This window comes from Triticum urartu, chromosome 5 (genome assembly GCF_003073215.2).
Source record: "Triticum urartu cultivar G1812 chromosome 5, Tu2.1, whole genome shotgun sequence".
Taxonomy (NCBI): Eukaryota; Viridiplantae; Streptophyta; class Magnoliopsida; order Poales; family Poaceae; genus Triticum; species Triticum urartu.
Genome location: NC_053026.1, coordinates 40,604,224 through 40,620,851, shown reverse-complemented (window position 1 = coordinate 40,620,851; position 16,628 = coordinate 40,604,224). Strand labels below are relative to the sequence as shown.

Below are 16,628 nucleotides of genomic sequence, written 5' to 3'. Positions count from 1 at the left end.
AGCTCGCTGCTGGAGGCGGCCGTGGCCGGCACGCCGATGCTGACGTGGCCGCTGCCCGCTGGTGTTCGACCAGTTCATCGAGGAGAGGCTGGTCACGGACGTTCTCAATATCGGCGAGAAGGTGTGGGGTGGGGCGCGGAGCACGAAGGAGGAGGGGAAGGAGATGGTGCCGGCCGAGGCGGTGGCGCGGGCGGTGGCGAGGTTCTTGGAACCAGGTGGAACGGGGGAGACGGCGAGGTGCCGAGCGCAGGAGCTCGCAGTGAAGGCTCGCGCGGCCGTGTCGGAAGGCGGGTCGTCGTCCTGTGATCTGCGCAGGCTTATCGACGACCTGATGGAAACAAGGGAGGCCGTCGCCGACGGTCGGCGACACTACTACGTCACGCGCTGCTGAGATCTAGCGTCATCGTGGTATTTCCCTGTTCTTCAATCCGTTTGTAAACCCTGTAACACCGGCCGCCTAATCTGTTCTGTATTTCCCTTTGCCTACTATCCCTATGGTGTTCATCATCTCAGGGATTTGCTGGCACTGGATCCAGCGGGAGGAGATCCCTGATGCATTTGATTCTTGTGGGATTCCCACACATCTTGCAGGATCAACAGGTTATCGGCACCTTCTCGGTCCCTCTGCACCCGTGACCCAGGTCAGCTCAATCGCCTTTCTTCATAGCTGATTACTCTGTTGGATGTGGAGGTCTTCCCATGTTCCATCAGATGGCTTGCCTGGATGATGCATCCACGTTTTAATGTGCTTTATGTGGTATTGGCTGTGAGACAAAGTTGGAGGTTGATCTGATCTATAATTCAGTGTGAGTTCATTCATAGATTTGGGCTTTCTGAATGTGGATGCTTTTTCTTCTTCTGTTCGGATGTGGAATTCTGTAGACGTGATCATGCCATGAGTGACCATTGGACGATGTCTCCATGTTTTACTGCGTTTTATGTGGTGTTTGCTTTGAGATAAGGGTTGATGTCAATCTGATGTGTACCTATTCTTTGTTAATACAATCATAGGTTTGGTTCCTCTGGTGGTGGAGGATTTTTTTGTTCTATTCGGATGTGGGTTTCCGTAGACATGATCACATGATAATGCCATGAGTGACTATAGATCACTACCAAGAAGAGGCTCTAATCTTCCCTTCTGTTCTTCACTAATCTTTTCTTCTCTAATTAGCTTCACTGATATGTTGCTTTGCTGTAAGTTTATGTCTACTTAATTATAAATCTTAAGCAAAGTGAAATATGGTGGTTAAGGAGTAGTGTTTGACTGTATGTACTTCTTTCCCTTATTGTATGACCTGTGAGTGAGGTCAAGCAGCAAGAACTGGGCAGTTACTTAGCGTACCATGTCCCAATTTCCCTAATTTATCTGGGTCTTTTTAACATATTCTCCAAGTGGTGATTAATGTGCACAAAAAATCTACATTCAAATACTTTCTTTTTCAGCATACGTCTGCCAAAAGAAAATGGTTCAACAACATTTTAAATGTACCATTTGAATTTGTAGTCAATTAAAGAAGTAAAAAGAGGATTTTGTTAGTTTTGCTTTACACAGGGAAATGTCGAGAAGCATACTGTCCTATTTTTAGAGTCAGTGAATAAATGGAGTACTTGTCCACAAAAAAAAATGAATACATAGGACTCTGTTATATTCTTAATCATATTCTGTCTTTTCTCAGGAGCACGACGCAAATCGAAAGACTTTTCTGTACCAGGCCAAACCAACTACTTGCATATTGAAGAAACTTCCATGCTGTTTTACATGCGACGTGGGTTCTAACAACTGATCTAGCGTATATGTTATCATAGCAGAATAAGAGCTATGATTCCATCACCGTTATCTCAGTTTGATCAAGAAACTAAAACTACCCCACACCATCCACTCATTAGTCATGAAACTCGTTATTTTATCAGACATTAGTCATGAAAGTTGCAGTCTTTCATTTTTATCATACAAAGCGCACTGATTGGTTCTCACGGAATAGCGATGCCTTTCAGTTGTTCTTGTCAGTACATCCGAGTAAGGATAACTACACACTTCTAAATTTGTCAGTACATCCAATTTCATCTTGCTGGTCGCTTTGGTAATAACTAAAAACTTCTAAATTTGTCATCTTTTTGGTCTGCATAGCTGATTTCCCCTGAGGATTGTAGTAACGTTTAAACAAGTATTTACACTTCTAAACAAGTATGGAAAAAGGCGACTTGCTTGAACTGAATCAGCCATAAACCTCCCTTAAATATGTACATGTCTAAAAAACCTTTAGGTCTGCCTCCTTGTAGAAATACACAAGTATATTTGTAACACTTAGATGCTTGCCTATGTAAGCTTGCATCACAGACCAGCAAGGAGGAGGACGAAGCCCGGGTTCAGCCCTGTTGGAGTTGGCATCTGCTCACAGCAAGCTGCAGATGATGTCCGTATTTTGTTTCTTTTCTCCTGTAGCAAACACAAGCAGGTGCTGAGATAAGGCTGAATTATATTCAGATTCGTAGCTGCTTGGTAGTATATTTTAGCACTAAGTTTCTTTCAAATTCTGGGCATAATATGTGCGGAATTTCAATGTACTCCTAAAACAACAGTTGTAGCTCTTGTTCTTATGTTTCCAATGGTGCTGGTTTCACTGAAATTTGATTGGTAGTTTAGGAGTTAAGCCAGAAAAGGTGCTACTGTTTAGTAATAGCGAGTCTGAGAAGATCAATTTACCTATGTTCAAGCAAGTTAGAGACAGTCTTAGTCCCAATCACCTTAAATAAAGTTGTAGGGAATTCTCTGTAGGTATCTTAGAATAGTTTATTTGCTGAGATCGGTTAAGCGGTTTAAAAGCTATGAACAGAACAATGCGTGACTTAGTAACTCAGTCGAAGTTTCAGCTAAACTTAGAACTGGTTATTTAGGTTTTTTGCTTCAGGGAAATATTAATGTATTCATGAAATAGATATTTAACCTTTTTTGTATGTGAGTTGATATAACTTTTATGTGCTTTAGTAGGCGATAGCAAGGCAGTCAGACAATCTTAATTTGGGGAAATAAGATAAATAAATGAAAAGACAGGTTAGCTGACGATACAATTGAAAGAGAAAGGGATATTGATATTTTTTCGATGATGTGAACTGCAAAAGGATGCTCTTGGTGGCAGCATCCTGGGCTTCTGAAACATGCTCAGTTCAGCTGAAAGGATGTATTGCGATTATGCAGAGAGATGGAATTGTTTGAACTCCAGTGGCACCAATTGACGGCATACGAAGACACTGCCACAAGAGGTACCTTCTGTTTGTTCGTTTGTACTGCCTTGTTGGTCTCAAACTGTATGGTATTGGTTCTTTAGGAATCTCTTGAATCACCTGATAATGGATCAAAATAAGAACTCCCCACTAGAACACTGCTAGGTAGCTAACCTTTAAAATGTATGATGCAGCCAAGATATTATATTTGTTTGTCATTCTTATGTGGTTATTAATACCTGACTGTCGCAAATGCAATACCTAAAGTTCCTGGATAAACAGAAACAACACGAGTATTGTTTGGTCTGTCATAGGTTGATAGCCACACTAGCAAGGTAGTAATTGTTCTTGGCAATCATGAGCCTAACCACACAGTTCATTTTTAATATAGCTGATACAAAATGGTACACACACTAGGGGTGAAAATGCAGGTCACTTGCTTGTCATGAACACCAGAACATAAGCAGGCTGAAGGAAAAAAGCATACATTCGTGGTCATCTGTTGTTCCCAGAGAAAGAATCTTTTGTAGCGTTTAGACTCCTATGTACTATAGCTTTCCATTCATTAGCAGGCCCCAGGAAGCATTCCTAATAATGACCACCTATTTAATTATTTTGCAGGATCAACATATCTAAACAGTCTCATTTATAAATATGTATTTGGATTTATCATTGACGTTTGACAACTTGGTGCAGCATCGGTGCTTCCAGGATGAAGAATGAATGCATGTCATTCAGGGATAACTGTGGGCAATGAAATGTTGAAGGGTCCGTCTCTCACCCCACTCCATATAGACGCTTAGTTCTTCATGGCCATTGTCTCTAATGTTTTTGTTTGTAATATAGTTTGGCTTGGAAATATAAAACTCCATGCCGCCTGTCACACAATTTTTCGTCGTCCGGGCAAACCCCTTCTCCATTAATTTCTTGATGTATGGTTGTGATGCAGTCTTCTAGACGAAGATGGATTTAGGCTGTGTGATTCCACAGTATGCATTGCACTTCCTTTAAGCATGAATATCTGAATGTGCACGGTGTATATTGCTCAGTCATGTTATTTTTTCTGTTTATATTTCCAGGATACATAAAGTACATGTATTGCATTAGAATATAACTTCTACTTCTGTACTATTATTTTCAGGATTTAAATGACCTTCGTTTTGTGTACGAGGTGGTTACCTGAGATTTTATTTGATTACTCTATTAGATCGTGAGCAAATTAAGACATATATATGTTGATCTTGCAGTCGAGAGCATTTCCTGTCATATTGTTGATTCTCTTACAGATCCACCACCTCAGATGGTGCTGACAAGGGTGCAAAGCAATCTTCCTTGGATCTTTGGTACCGGGTTTTAAGGAGAACATTTGGCCTCATGAAGCCCTCACTGTGGTCATTGCAGCTGTGGCTAAGGAGGATACCCGTCAGCGCCAGCTCACTGCTTGCATATGTAATCAATCTATATTTCCAACCTTTTTGTTTATGGTAAGTAGAACAACGCCTAGAAAGAATGAAAGGCCGTTTCTAATTACCTTTGCTGCATCTAACCTAACTGCCATGCCTATGTGACCACTAAAGCAAATACCATTGTTTCCTCTGCAGCGTAGTCTAGATTTAGTTTTAGTGATTTCTCAACCATTTTGTTCTTGCTGCATCTAACCTAACTGCCATGCTTTAGACTATGGTAATCTATGTGATACGCATCCTTTTGTCGTCGCGTATATTAAATGTAATCAAGGACTTCCTAATATTGATGTATCCCCTCAGTTGTATTGGTACTGCTACATATTTGTCATGACACTAGCAATTATATATAGCAAATTCAAAGGTGTCTATATGATGCATCTCTACCTATGTGCCTTGCTTGTTAAAAACAATGTAAATAAGCTACAAGATAACTAAAGAAGCATGCAACATGTGGAAGAAGTGCGTGCTGTATCAAACAAAATCCATGGCCTTGCTGGCATTAGCCTCGGACCCTGCTGCCTCAATGTCTGTTTCTAATCTGAAGCAGGCTATCATGGAGATTCATGATGCAGTGGTCGCACTTCAAAACACTACAGCCACAACATCTTAGTTCCTAGAGGAAAAAGGCATGTACTCAAATGATGAAGTGCCTAATCCATTCTACAGTGAGCATTCTCATGAAGATTCAGCTGATGATTGTCATCAAGACATGGACGACGACTACGGTCACTATGTCCGATCCCCATGAGCATCATATTCAGCCTGCTGAGCTGTCTGATTGCCATGTGAAGCTGTATATGTATAGCTTCACCATTACGACTTGGTTCTGTGGCTGTTGTGTTTAGTCTCCTATGTTGGCTGTATAACATGCGAAGCTCCCTGTTTATAGCTTCGCCTTACAATTCTTTTTCATTTTTGAACTGCGCTATGGTCATGTGTAAGTATGAAATCCATGTTGATGTGTTGAGACAATGTTATTTATCTATGTTGCATCTTTGCTTTTGCCCACTGTGGTTCTTCCTTTCAGTACCTTTGCTATGAACATACATTCATTTACTTTACTCTTCCAAGACTAAATCAGTGAACACAAGATGTATGTCTGCCTATCTACCTTCCTTCCTAATAGCATTGTAAATAATCTATCATAAGCTTTTTAGAACACTATGTATCATGAATAATCCATGTCTTCCAATCTATCTCTAAATATATTTGTGTTTACTCTTTCAATACTTGCATTGCTCTTGGCCTTTGCGCCATTGGCGCAACGGGTCATCTAGTGCAGTATTAAGGATGATCACCATCCCGCAAGTAATTAACTAATCATGGAGTGACAAATTCAATGGGGGCACATGCGTGTCAAACAAAGACAATCATTAAATTGGTTACATTTACCTGTCGTGGCAGCAACAGCGCATCTTCTGTCCATGAAGGCACGAAGAGCGGAGCATAGTATCAATAATGAATTAATGATCTATATGATGGATGATGTACTCAATCTATACCTACCTACCTAATAATAATAATAATAATAATAATAATAATAATAATAATAATAATAATAATAAGGGCTATTGTTTCTGGCGGTAAGTCATGAAAATTGCCCTCAAAGTTGCAAAGTATTTTTCACAAGGGGACCCCGCCCTGGGCCGGCCCATGCAGTAGGGACCTCCTACACTGCACTCTGCGCGCTGGGAGAGGATGCAGCGCCTGTCTGGACCGGACCATGTCTAGGTGGCCTTTTTTCAAATTTTGTTTTTCATTTTTTTCTGTTTTCATTTTTTTCTACTTTAAATAATTTGGGACCTTAAAAAGTTCCATAAAATTTAAAAAAGGGAATTTCTAAATAAAATATTTAATAAATACTAAATATTTGTGGATGTTGAAAACAAATGTTTGCTTATTCATAAAATGTTTGAAATTTTGAAAACAAATGTTTGGGAAATAAAAAATTGTTCATGTTTTCTAAAAGTTCACGTATTAATTTTTTAATTAAATTGAAAAAATGTCGTCAATTCAAAAAATGTTCATGCATGGAAAAATGTCCTAAAAATTCAAACACTGTTCGTGACTTAAAAAATAGTTTATTCATTCATAAAATGTTCGATGATACAAAAAAGATCATGCATTTGAGAAAATGTTCATGAATTTCAAAGTTTGTTCCACCAATTTCCAAAAAAATGTTCGTCAATTCTAGAAATGTTTGCGATTCAAGAAAATTGTTTTAAAAAATGTTCACAATTTCATTTTTTTGCAAATAATATAAAATGTTCATGAATTCAAAAAATTCTCGTGATTTTAGAAAATGTTCAAAAAAATATAAAAAATTCATGAATTTGAAAAATGTTCATGATTTCAAATATGTTTACGAGTTTGAAAAAATGTTCACGATTTCAAAAATTGTTCATCATTTCACAAAATTGTGAGTGATAGTGTATCTCGGTGATGCAGCAAAATATGATCATGGCCATTGGAAATTAGTTTTCTCTTCTTTCCCATTGCAACGCACGGGCCCTTTTACTAGTTTTGCTAAAGTAATCCAAAGTAACCCAACTTGGTTAGTACTTTGCACCCATGATATACGTTTGTGTGGCTAAATGCCAGCAAAAAAGGTACACCAAGTTGCGCCAATATGTAAAAGGCCACAAGGTAGCTCATTCATTAGTATAATGACCAACGGGGTGCCTTCGCGAGCATGAATCAACGACACTAACTCGCCGCTCTCTGCACCTACTTTAAAACCGCCGTCGTCTAGAATCGAGACAAGTTCCGGGTCCGTAAAGGCATTCAAAATCTTAAAGGAGGGTGAGGGATTACCTGAGGTTTCGAGATTCTTCTCCGCAAGACGAAGCTGCGCACTCTCCATGGAAGAAAGCTCACCCAACTGGGCCTTGGCCCGAGCACTTGGCGCGCGCTGGGCCACTGGAGAAGCTCGAGAGCGCCGTGCCTTGGCCGAGACGCCCGCGGAGCCCGGAGCCGCCTGCAGGTCCACGCATGCTGGCGCAGTTGGCGATGGAAGGGAGAGCACCGCAGCGTTGGCCGAGGACTTGCGACCCGACGTCTTCTTGGGAGCGCGCCCGGAGGCCCCCGCACTGCGACGGCTTGACAACGGGGTGTGCATGGATGGTTCGTTGAGCACCACACCCGTGTCGGAGCCCAGCAAACTGGGGGAGGCCGGAGCACCCGAAAGCATGGGGCCAGCACCAGCCCGCTCCTTGGAACCAGACTGGTCAAAAGCCCCCAGCAACGCGAGCGCTGGTGTCGGACTGCTCCCAGCCGTGTCCGCCGTCGCAAGAGCACCCGGTGCCACCACTTCTCTATCCTCCTCTAGCGCGAGGGAAGTGAGACCCAACTTGTCCCAAGTCTCAGTATCAATCGACGTGTCCGGCATGCTGTCCTCATTCTCCTCATCACGGCAGGCCATCTCCACATCTTGCTGGTGGCTGCCAACTGCGGTGACCGGCCCTCCCTGAGCCATGGTCGAACCCTGCGGCAGCCCAGGCGCACCCCCGGTCCCCGAACCCGGCTGGCCCTGATTGTTGCTAGGGCGAGGAGGGGCCTTGTCAGAGCCAGACGCCACAGAACCCTCGCCCGAGCGCTTCGGGAGTCTTTCCACCTCCACCTTGATGTCAAATCCCTCATGGTTGAACCACACTTGCACGTATCCATTCATCTTGTCCGGAGCTTTGCATCCAAACTTCATCCTCACCGGTCCCATCCGGATGAGGGAGAGCTCGTCCACCACAATGGGCCTGCCCAACATCTTCATTCCTTTCATCAGGCGATCAACACGCCGGTGCTTCTTTGGGATACCGTGGAGATGGAGCCACACCTTCGGCATGGAGAGGGGCACAATGGTCTCCTGGATAGACTCGCGGACCTGCACCGTAATATCGTTGATAGGGAGAAACAATTTACCACTTGACTTAGCCATGTGCAACAGATCCGCAGAAGGGAAGATAACCGCAAAATCGTCATCCCCCACTTGAGAGACCTGCCAGTCCCAGTCACCCGCAAACATGTGCTTCAGCTCCTGCTTGAGCACACGCAGCGACAGCCTCCATGGCTCCGCTGACAGAATGGCCCCATTAGCAGCCTGGAGATCATAGCCCTCAGTTTCCTCTTCCTGGAGATTAACAGTTTACCATTTGGCCGCAGCTGCCGCGTTGGCTAAGGCCAGGGAGGCCTCTGCCACGGCGCTGGTCGTCTCTGACCCTGTTGGGTCTGCTGTGTTGGCGAGTAGGAACGCTGATGCCAGGGAGGTGGAGGCTACCCCCTCGACAAGTCGTGCCCCGGCTAAAAAACGAGTGGCAAAACCGGTGACATCCAGGGGGGGCGCCTTCGCAACCGTATTATTTAGATGCGCTACCTTTTTTGGAACATTCGGGGTTGCGGCCACGTTGGTCGTCGGAACCAGCTTAAAGAATACATTGCTAGGGAGCGCATTGACGTGGTTGCGCTTCAGGAGGCGATTAAAGCTGATTTCACGTATAGAGATTTGGCTGCCTAGGATCCTTTTCATCGTTTTGCTTGGGGCTGGATGCCGTCTGTAGGCCACTCAGGTGGTCTCCTTTTGGGATGTAACAGTGATGTATGTGATGTTGTAAACTGGGATGTGGGCGCGTTTTTCATTTCAGTCACGATTAAACACAGGATCTCACTTGCTTCATGGGCAATTGTTTGCGTTTACGGCCCGGCTGACCACTCTAGGGCGGCTAATTTCTTGGGAGAAATTCCAAGCTTGGTTGGGGCTAAGCAAGACGCCAATGTCCCCATTGTCCTTGGGGGTGATTTTAACCTTATCCGTTCGGGAGCGGATAAGAATAATCCTAATATTGACTGGCCTAGAGTGAACTTGTTCAATAATATGATTGCTTCATGCGCCCTGCGCGAGATCGCTAGGACTGGCGCTAGATTCACGTGCAACTGTCTCTGGTGCGTAGTGTCCTCGACCGGGTGTTTGTGACCTCCGACTGGGAAGTGTTATTCCCCATGTGTACGCTGGTTGCGGAAACGCGTATTGGGTCGGATCATGTGCCACTGATCCTAGCCTCGGGGGAGGATCGGATCAAGCGCAGCCCCCGCTTTTTCTTTGAAACTGGGTGGTTTGAGATAGAGGGCTTCGGGCCCTTGCTCATGGCGCGCTGGGAGCGTGCCAGAGCTGAGGTCGGCTGCTCCAGGGGTCCCTTGGACACTTGGATCGCGGCGGCTGGGACCCTTCGGGGTTTCCTTCGTGGGTGGGGTGCAAACCATGGGAGCGAAGCGAAGCGCGCTAGGGAAGCTATTATTGCTGAAATCAAAGCCCTAGACGTACAAGCTGATTCCAGACCCTTTCGGGAAGCCGAATGGGTCCACCGTTACGCTCTTGAGAATCAGGTGCTCGCCATTCTCAGGGAGGAGGAGGAATATTGGGGCCGTCGGGGCGGCGTCAAGTGGGTTACCAAGGGCGATGCGAATACGGGATATTTCCACGCCTTTGCCAACGGTCGTAAACGGAAGTGCTCGATTTTGAGACTTCAATCTGATCAAGGGCTGTTGGTTAGTCAGGCTGACATCGTGGCACATATCTATGACTTCTTTCTCAATCTGTTGGGAACAGATGAGGAAAAGCACCTCCAGCTTCGGGCAGACTTCTGGGGGGAAGAAGGCCGCGTGTCTCAAGCCGAAAATGACCTCTTGGCTTTGACTTTCTCCACGGAGGAGATCGACGAAGCCGTGGGTGCAATGAAGATTGACACGGCGCCTGGCCCGGACGGCTGGCCGGTCGTGTTTTTCCGACGCTTCTGGCCGATGTTTAAAGACCTTTTCTACGGGATTATCAATGGGTTTGCGCTAGGTATGGTAGATGTTTCTCGCCTTAACTATGGCGTGATTAGCCTTATTCCCAAAGTCAAAGGGGCCGACACTATCAAGCAGTACCGCCCTATCACTCTCATTAACGTACCTTTCAAGATATGCTCAAAGGCGTATGCGACCAGACTTGCACCGGTCGCGCAGCGCGTTATCAACCGTAGTCAGCCTGGCTTTCTCAAAGGTCGCAACATTCTCGAAGGGCCGATAGTGTTGCAGGAGACTATCCATGAGCTTAAACGCACCGGGCAACAGGCCGTGCTCCTAAAGCTCGACTTTGAGAAAGCATATGATCGCGTGAACTGGGAGTTCATCCGCGAGGTGCTGACTCGGAAGGGATTCGAGTCAGGCTTTCTTCACCGCATCATGCATCTGGTCTCGGGTGGCCAGATCACGGTGTCGATCAACGGAGAGGTTGGGAACTTCTTCCGCAAGAAACGAGGTCTCAGGTAAGGGGATCCCTCCTCGCCCCTGATTTTTAACTTCGTTGCGGACGCCCTATCAGCCATGATCCATAAGCCTAAGGACGCCGGACACATCCGCGGGGTGGTTTCTCACCTTATTCCGGGTGGTCTCACCCACCTCCAATATGCGGACGACACCTTGTTGCTCTTTGAGCCTGATGATCATAGCGTAGCCTCGGTCAAACTTATCCTCCTCGCTTTCGAAATCATCTCTGGTCTTAAGATCAATTTCCTTAAGAGCGAGGTAATAGCCATTGGGATGGATCCTATGCTCGCTTCTCGAGTAGCCAATCTACTTAATTGTAAGCTAGGGAGCTTTCCAATTAAGTATTTGGGCCTGCCTATTTCGGATAAACACATCTCCATTCTGGAATGGGAGCCCTTGTATGGCAAGGTGGCAAATAGGGTTAGCCCCTGGCGCGGTCGCTTCCTCTCCTCGGCGGCCAGACTAATACTAACTAACTCTAGCCTGTCTTCCCTCCCGTTGTTCACGATGGGCATGTTCTTGCTGCCTGATGGGGTTCATGCCAGGCTTGATACGCCCCGATCCAAGTTCTTTTGGGAAGGAACGGGGATCAAAAAGAAGTATCACCTAATCAAATGGGCCGCGCTCTGTCACCCTAAGAAATTTGGAGGACTTGGTATTCTTAATTCGAAGCTAATGAATGTCGCTCTCCTAACCAAGTGGATTTGGAAACTCTCCCAAAACGAGCAAGGGCTCTGGGCGGATATTCTTCGCGCCAAATACTTCCCAGATGGGAATTTTCTAACTTCCAAAGCTAAGGGACCAACTTTTTGGAATGGGATCCAGAAAGTTATGCCGGCATTCACTTTAGGAGCCAAGCTTTGTGTCAACAACAGGTCCTCAACACGGTTTTGGTTGGACCACTGGTTTGGCTCGGAACCCTTGTGGAAAAGCCATTCCTTAGCTTATCGGCTTGCTACTAGCGTTGATATCCTAGTGGCAGATGCGCTGCGCACCAGCCCGCCTGCGGTCTCCTTCAAAAGACCCCTGCTCAATAACGAACGAGCCTGTTGGGACGGGCTCGTAGCTGATCTGGAGGGAGTGAACCTTCGTCCTGAGGCCGACTCGGTTTCCTGGGCTCTCTCGCGCTCGGGGAAGTTTACCGTCCAATCCTTGTACAGCAAACTGACCGAGGGGCCGACCCTGGACATAGCTAGGGGGCTATGGAAAGCTTCCATTCCCTTAAAGATCAAAATTTTCCTGTGGCAGATGTTTCGCGATCGCCTTCCCTCCTCCAATAATATCGCTCGTAGGAATGGACCCTCCGACAGCTCTTGCGTGCTATGTGGTCAACATGAAGATGCCAACCACATATTTTTCAACTGTCACCTTGCTCGCTTTGCCTGGAGTGCGGTTAGGGAGGCTTTCGGTCAGAACTGGAATCCCCGCTCAGCCTTGGACCTGCGCGCTTTGCTAGTCGCTCATAGGGGTGGTTTCGGCCGTATCTTATGGCGCTGCGTGGGAGCTTTGCTGTGGTCCATTTGGACCACTCGCAATAAGATGACTATCGAGCACAAATTTCCTTCTCACCCGATTGACATTATTTTCAAATGCCACTTATTTCTTTAGACATGGACGGCGTTGGGGAAACGGCGTGATGCGGATCGGATGACGAAGGCTATGGAGCGGATTCGGATGATCCAGATTGATGCCCGCCACTAGCCTACCGTAGGTTCTGACCTATTGGACCGGCCTATTGCTTTATGTAGTTTATCTTCCACCTGCAGGCTTCGGCCGGTTGCATGTATCGTACTTTGGCTACGGCCGTTTTATCTTTGTTGTTATGTGTTGAACCTGTTGGATTCTGCCTTATGTGGGCTTTATTAATTTAAAGCCGGACGCCTCCGGCGTCTTCGTTCTAAAAAACCAACGGGGTGCCACGTGCACCAATCTTCAACCATCGAGGCCTACAACAGGGCGACCCCGGGTCGCCAATGCTTTTCATCTCGATCATGGAGCAGCTTCAAAGGCTGTTTGAGCTAGCATCTACACGTGGATTACTTGACTCACTTGACAGGACAAGGATGAGTCAATGACTGTCAATCTTTGTAGATGATGTAATGATATTTATCAAACCAAAGGAGTTTGAGCTTCTCCTTCGCTCGGCTAGGTTAGGGATGTTTGGGGAGGCATATGGCTGTGTGTGAACCTAACAAACAGTGCAGCCATGACTATGATGCTCATATGAGGAGAGAGTATTAACAACGAACACACTGGGCCGCCCGATCGGACGAGGAAGGTTACGAGTATAGATTCTGTTAGTTACTAAGCTCCCAGGGATCGAAGCCCTGGGAGAGCTCGACCGATTTTTCCACAACTGAAACATGTTTGTGAGGGGGGAAATCAATCGCAACTGACGTAGCTTTTTTTTAGGCAAGCAAAACCGATGTAGCTTTGCCGCCGTTGTGTACTGCCAGATGGGCCCACTGGCCGGTAAACTACATGGGCGTTTGCTATTCTATTGTCTGTTACCCATCCCTTTGCATTTCCCTTCCCCGATTGATTACACCGCCCGCTCTTGTATATAAAAGAAAAGAGACTGTGCCTCTCACCGCCTTTCTCTTGAACATTGCTGGGATTTTATTTTTTACTTTTTGCGTGTGACGGCTAGATCTATAGTAGAAATATTGAGCTTCATTATTTTTGTAGTTCTTTGGGGACTGTGGGGTTGCTGAGAGCCCCACATGTAAGGTTGTGTGTTGTTTAGTTTTATTCTCTCCTTTTTTTTCACATTTAATTCATGAGCGTTTGTTAAAATTTGAGAATATTAAGGAGCAAATATTTTTGAAACATACTTTTCTATATTCATTAATATTTATTAAATTCATAGATATTTAAAAGTTGTGTATCAATCTTGAAGTTTGTGCGTATTTTAATATTTGAAGATTTATTTAATTTGCAAAAAAAATTGAAATCCATGAAAATATTTTAGATTCATGGATGTTTTCTAAAATTCATCAGCTTTAAATTAAAAATATTTTTAAAATCCTTGAACATCTTTTAGTTAAACTACTTTTTCAAATAAAAATAAGATCCATTTTTTCTGAGCTAGCAGTGAGGCGAGCGGTGTAAATTGAATTATTTTTTTCAAATAGAAAAAGAGCAACTTTTTTGAGCTAGCAGTGGAGCGAGCAGGAAAAAAAGCTAAGTGGACGAGAAGCTCCTCCACACACTGCGGAGATTGCACGCTCTAAAGAAGCTGTAGATTATGCTTAAGCTAGACATCTCCAAAGCATTTGACTCCATACAACGGCCATTCGTACCGGTGGTGATGAACATAATGGGTTTTGGCCCTAAGTGGATGTCGTGGATATGTGGATTACTGGCTAGCTCATCCATGAGGATAATGACCAACGGGGCGTGCCAGGTGCACCGATCTTAAACTATGGAGGCCTACAACAGGGTTTCCCTTTGTCACCAATGCTTTTCATCTTAATCATGGAGCGGCTTCAAAGGTTGTTTGAGCTAGCATCTACAAGTGGATTACTTGACTCACTTGCCAGGATTGGAATGAGTCAACGACTGTCAATCTTTGCAGATGATGTAATGATATTCATCAAACCAAAGGAGCCTGAGCTTCTCCTCTGCTCGGCCATGCTAGAGATGTTTGGTGAGACATCTGGCTGCGTGTGAACCTGATGAAGAGTGCACCATGACTATCAGATGCTCAGATGAGGAGAGTGTATTAACAATGAGCACACTGGGCCACCCGATCGGACGAGGAAGGTCACAAGTATCTCGTATTAATCACGAATTGGTTTCATCGCCATGGATTCTATCCTCGCAACCTCAATCACAGCACTACATCTATAGTGTTTTGGCCGAAGCCCCTAACTACCGTCCCAAGTCAGACACACACTCTGCTATTTGAAACAGCTCGCTACAACCCGATCAACGGGCCTAGACTTGGCCTGCAAGCCACTGGGGAACATTGGGTCGAGGAGTGGGCCTAGTTTGAGCCTACAAGCCACCGAGGAACATTGCGTCAACGAGTGGGCATAGCACAAGTTAAACCCCTTCCTTCCTGCTCGTTGTTTGGTTCTTCAGTGATGCCAACAGCAACAGGAGTGCCGACATACATGTCGCATCGCATGGCCGGGCGCATCCGTGGGCACGGACTGGACACGCCTCATATTTCCCTCTCCACATCTTCGTATCTTATATCCGGCACCTTATAGCCATACTATACATGCAACATGAGCTACTCTACGTGATCAAACAACGGGCAACAAAATTGGTTGCAGACGGACATAAACAAACTTGACATCATCCAAAAGATCATCTGAGTTCGCCGCCGGACAAGTTCTTAAACATCAATAACTAAAAACGATATAAACATAGGAGGAGGAGCGGGATCACCACTTCCGTGCTGGGCCTTTGCCTTTTCCGGTCACCGGTGTAGCTGGAGGCGACGTGGCTGGTGGAGGATCTTGGTCATCATTGGAGGAGGTAGAGTTGTCGTCGGAGTCAGAGTTAGACGAGACGATCAGCCCCTTCATCTGACGGGCGGCCTTGTCCTACTGCCGCTTCAACTTGGCAAGCTAAGCTGCCTCCGCCGCTGCCTCCTTCGCCTCCCGCTCTGACTGCTCTATGGATAGCCGGAGCGCCTTTGCATTCTTCCGCCGGAGGCGGCGAGCGTCCGTCTCTACTGTCATGGGTGACCAGCGATAGACCCATGCGAGCATCCACTCGTCCTCGCCGGGCTCTGCCGGCATCCCGCGGCGACGGCGCACTGGACGGTCTGCCGCCTCACTCTCCCTTGCCCACTGCCTCTCGTTGTGGGTGGCGCGTGCCTCTGATTCCAGAGTGCGCATGCGGGACGGCAGCACGGACACTAGCACCCACTGCTGCCCGCTCGGAGGAGCGGCCGGCGGGGGAAGGGGACGGCAACGGGGTGGTGCGGACAGCGCTGTCCTGCTAGAGCTGAGCGCGGACCGGGGGGGTCCAGCTCCGGCGTCCGCGCTGCGCCGGCCCAGGAGCTGCGGCGACGCTGCATATCCTGAGCAGCCCCTGGTGTCCACCTTGGACCGGTCCAAGGTAATGTGGAGGGTCATCTGATTGTAGTCGAGGTCGGAGCTGGAGTGGCTGCCAGAGCTTGACATTGCATCGGATTGGATCGGAATGTAGGAGGGGAGAGATAAGAACGAGCGAGAGAGGCGAGTGATGTGAGCTAGGGTTCGGAGCTGGAAGCCGGATTGGGGATTTTGTGGGATAGCTGTGGGGTAGGTGGTGGCCCGGACCTGTCAGGCGGGGCCGGCCGGACATGCCCGGGCCGCCCCATACCCGCCCTAGATTTGGGTCAGATATGAGGAGCACCGGACGGCCTGAGCGTTTGAGGCCGGTTTGAGATGCCCGGGTGGATCGATTTTTTATGAACCGTCAGTGACCCATCCGCCCGCCCGGGTGTTTGAGAAGCGTTTAGGGTGCCCGGCTGCTGTAGATGCTCTAAGTCCACCAGCGACCTGGTAAGTCGTCGATGTGCTGTATGTAACAAGCAACATGTAATAAGAAGAGGAATTAAGCCAACATGTAATAAGATGAATTAAGGCAAGTTGCGCTATAACTAGGGCTGGACGAAAAGCTCGAAGCTCGCGAGCATAATGA

General features: G+C 46.5%; 1 long non-coding RNA gene across 4 annotated transcripts; it reads left to right on the top strand.

Moving 5' to 3' along the window:
- The first annotated feature begins 387 nt into the window (after positions 1-387).
- Positions 388-5,696, top strand: LOC125507748. Of its 4 annotated transcripts, none has more exons than XR_007282965.1 (3): positions 388-408; positions 514-3,261; positions 3,919-5,696. It is a non-coding gene; the product is annotated as an uncharacterized LOC125507748 (long non-coding RNA). The 4 variants fall into 4 exon arrangements; XR_007282969.1 differs by lacking the exon at positions 388-408 and having other exon boundaries at positions 513-641; positions 1,677-3,261; XR_007282967.1 differs by lacking the exon at positions 388-408 and having other exon boundaries at positions 519-3,261; positions 3,919-4,706; positions 5,236-5,696.
- The last annotated feature ends 10,932 nt before the right edge of the window (positions 5,697-16,628 follow it).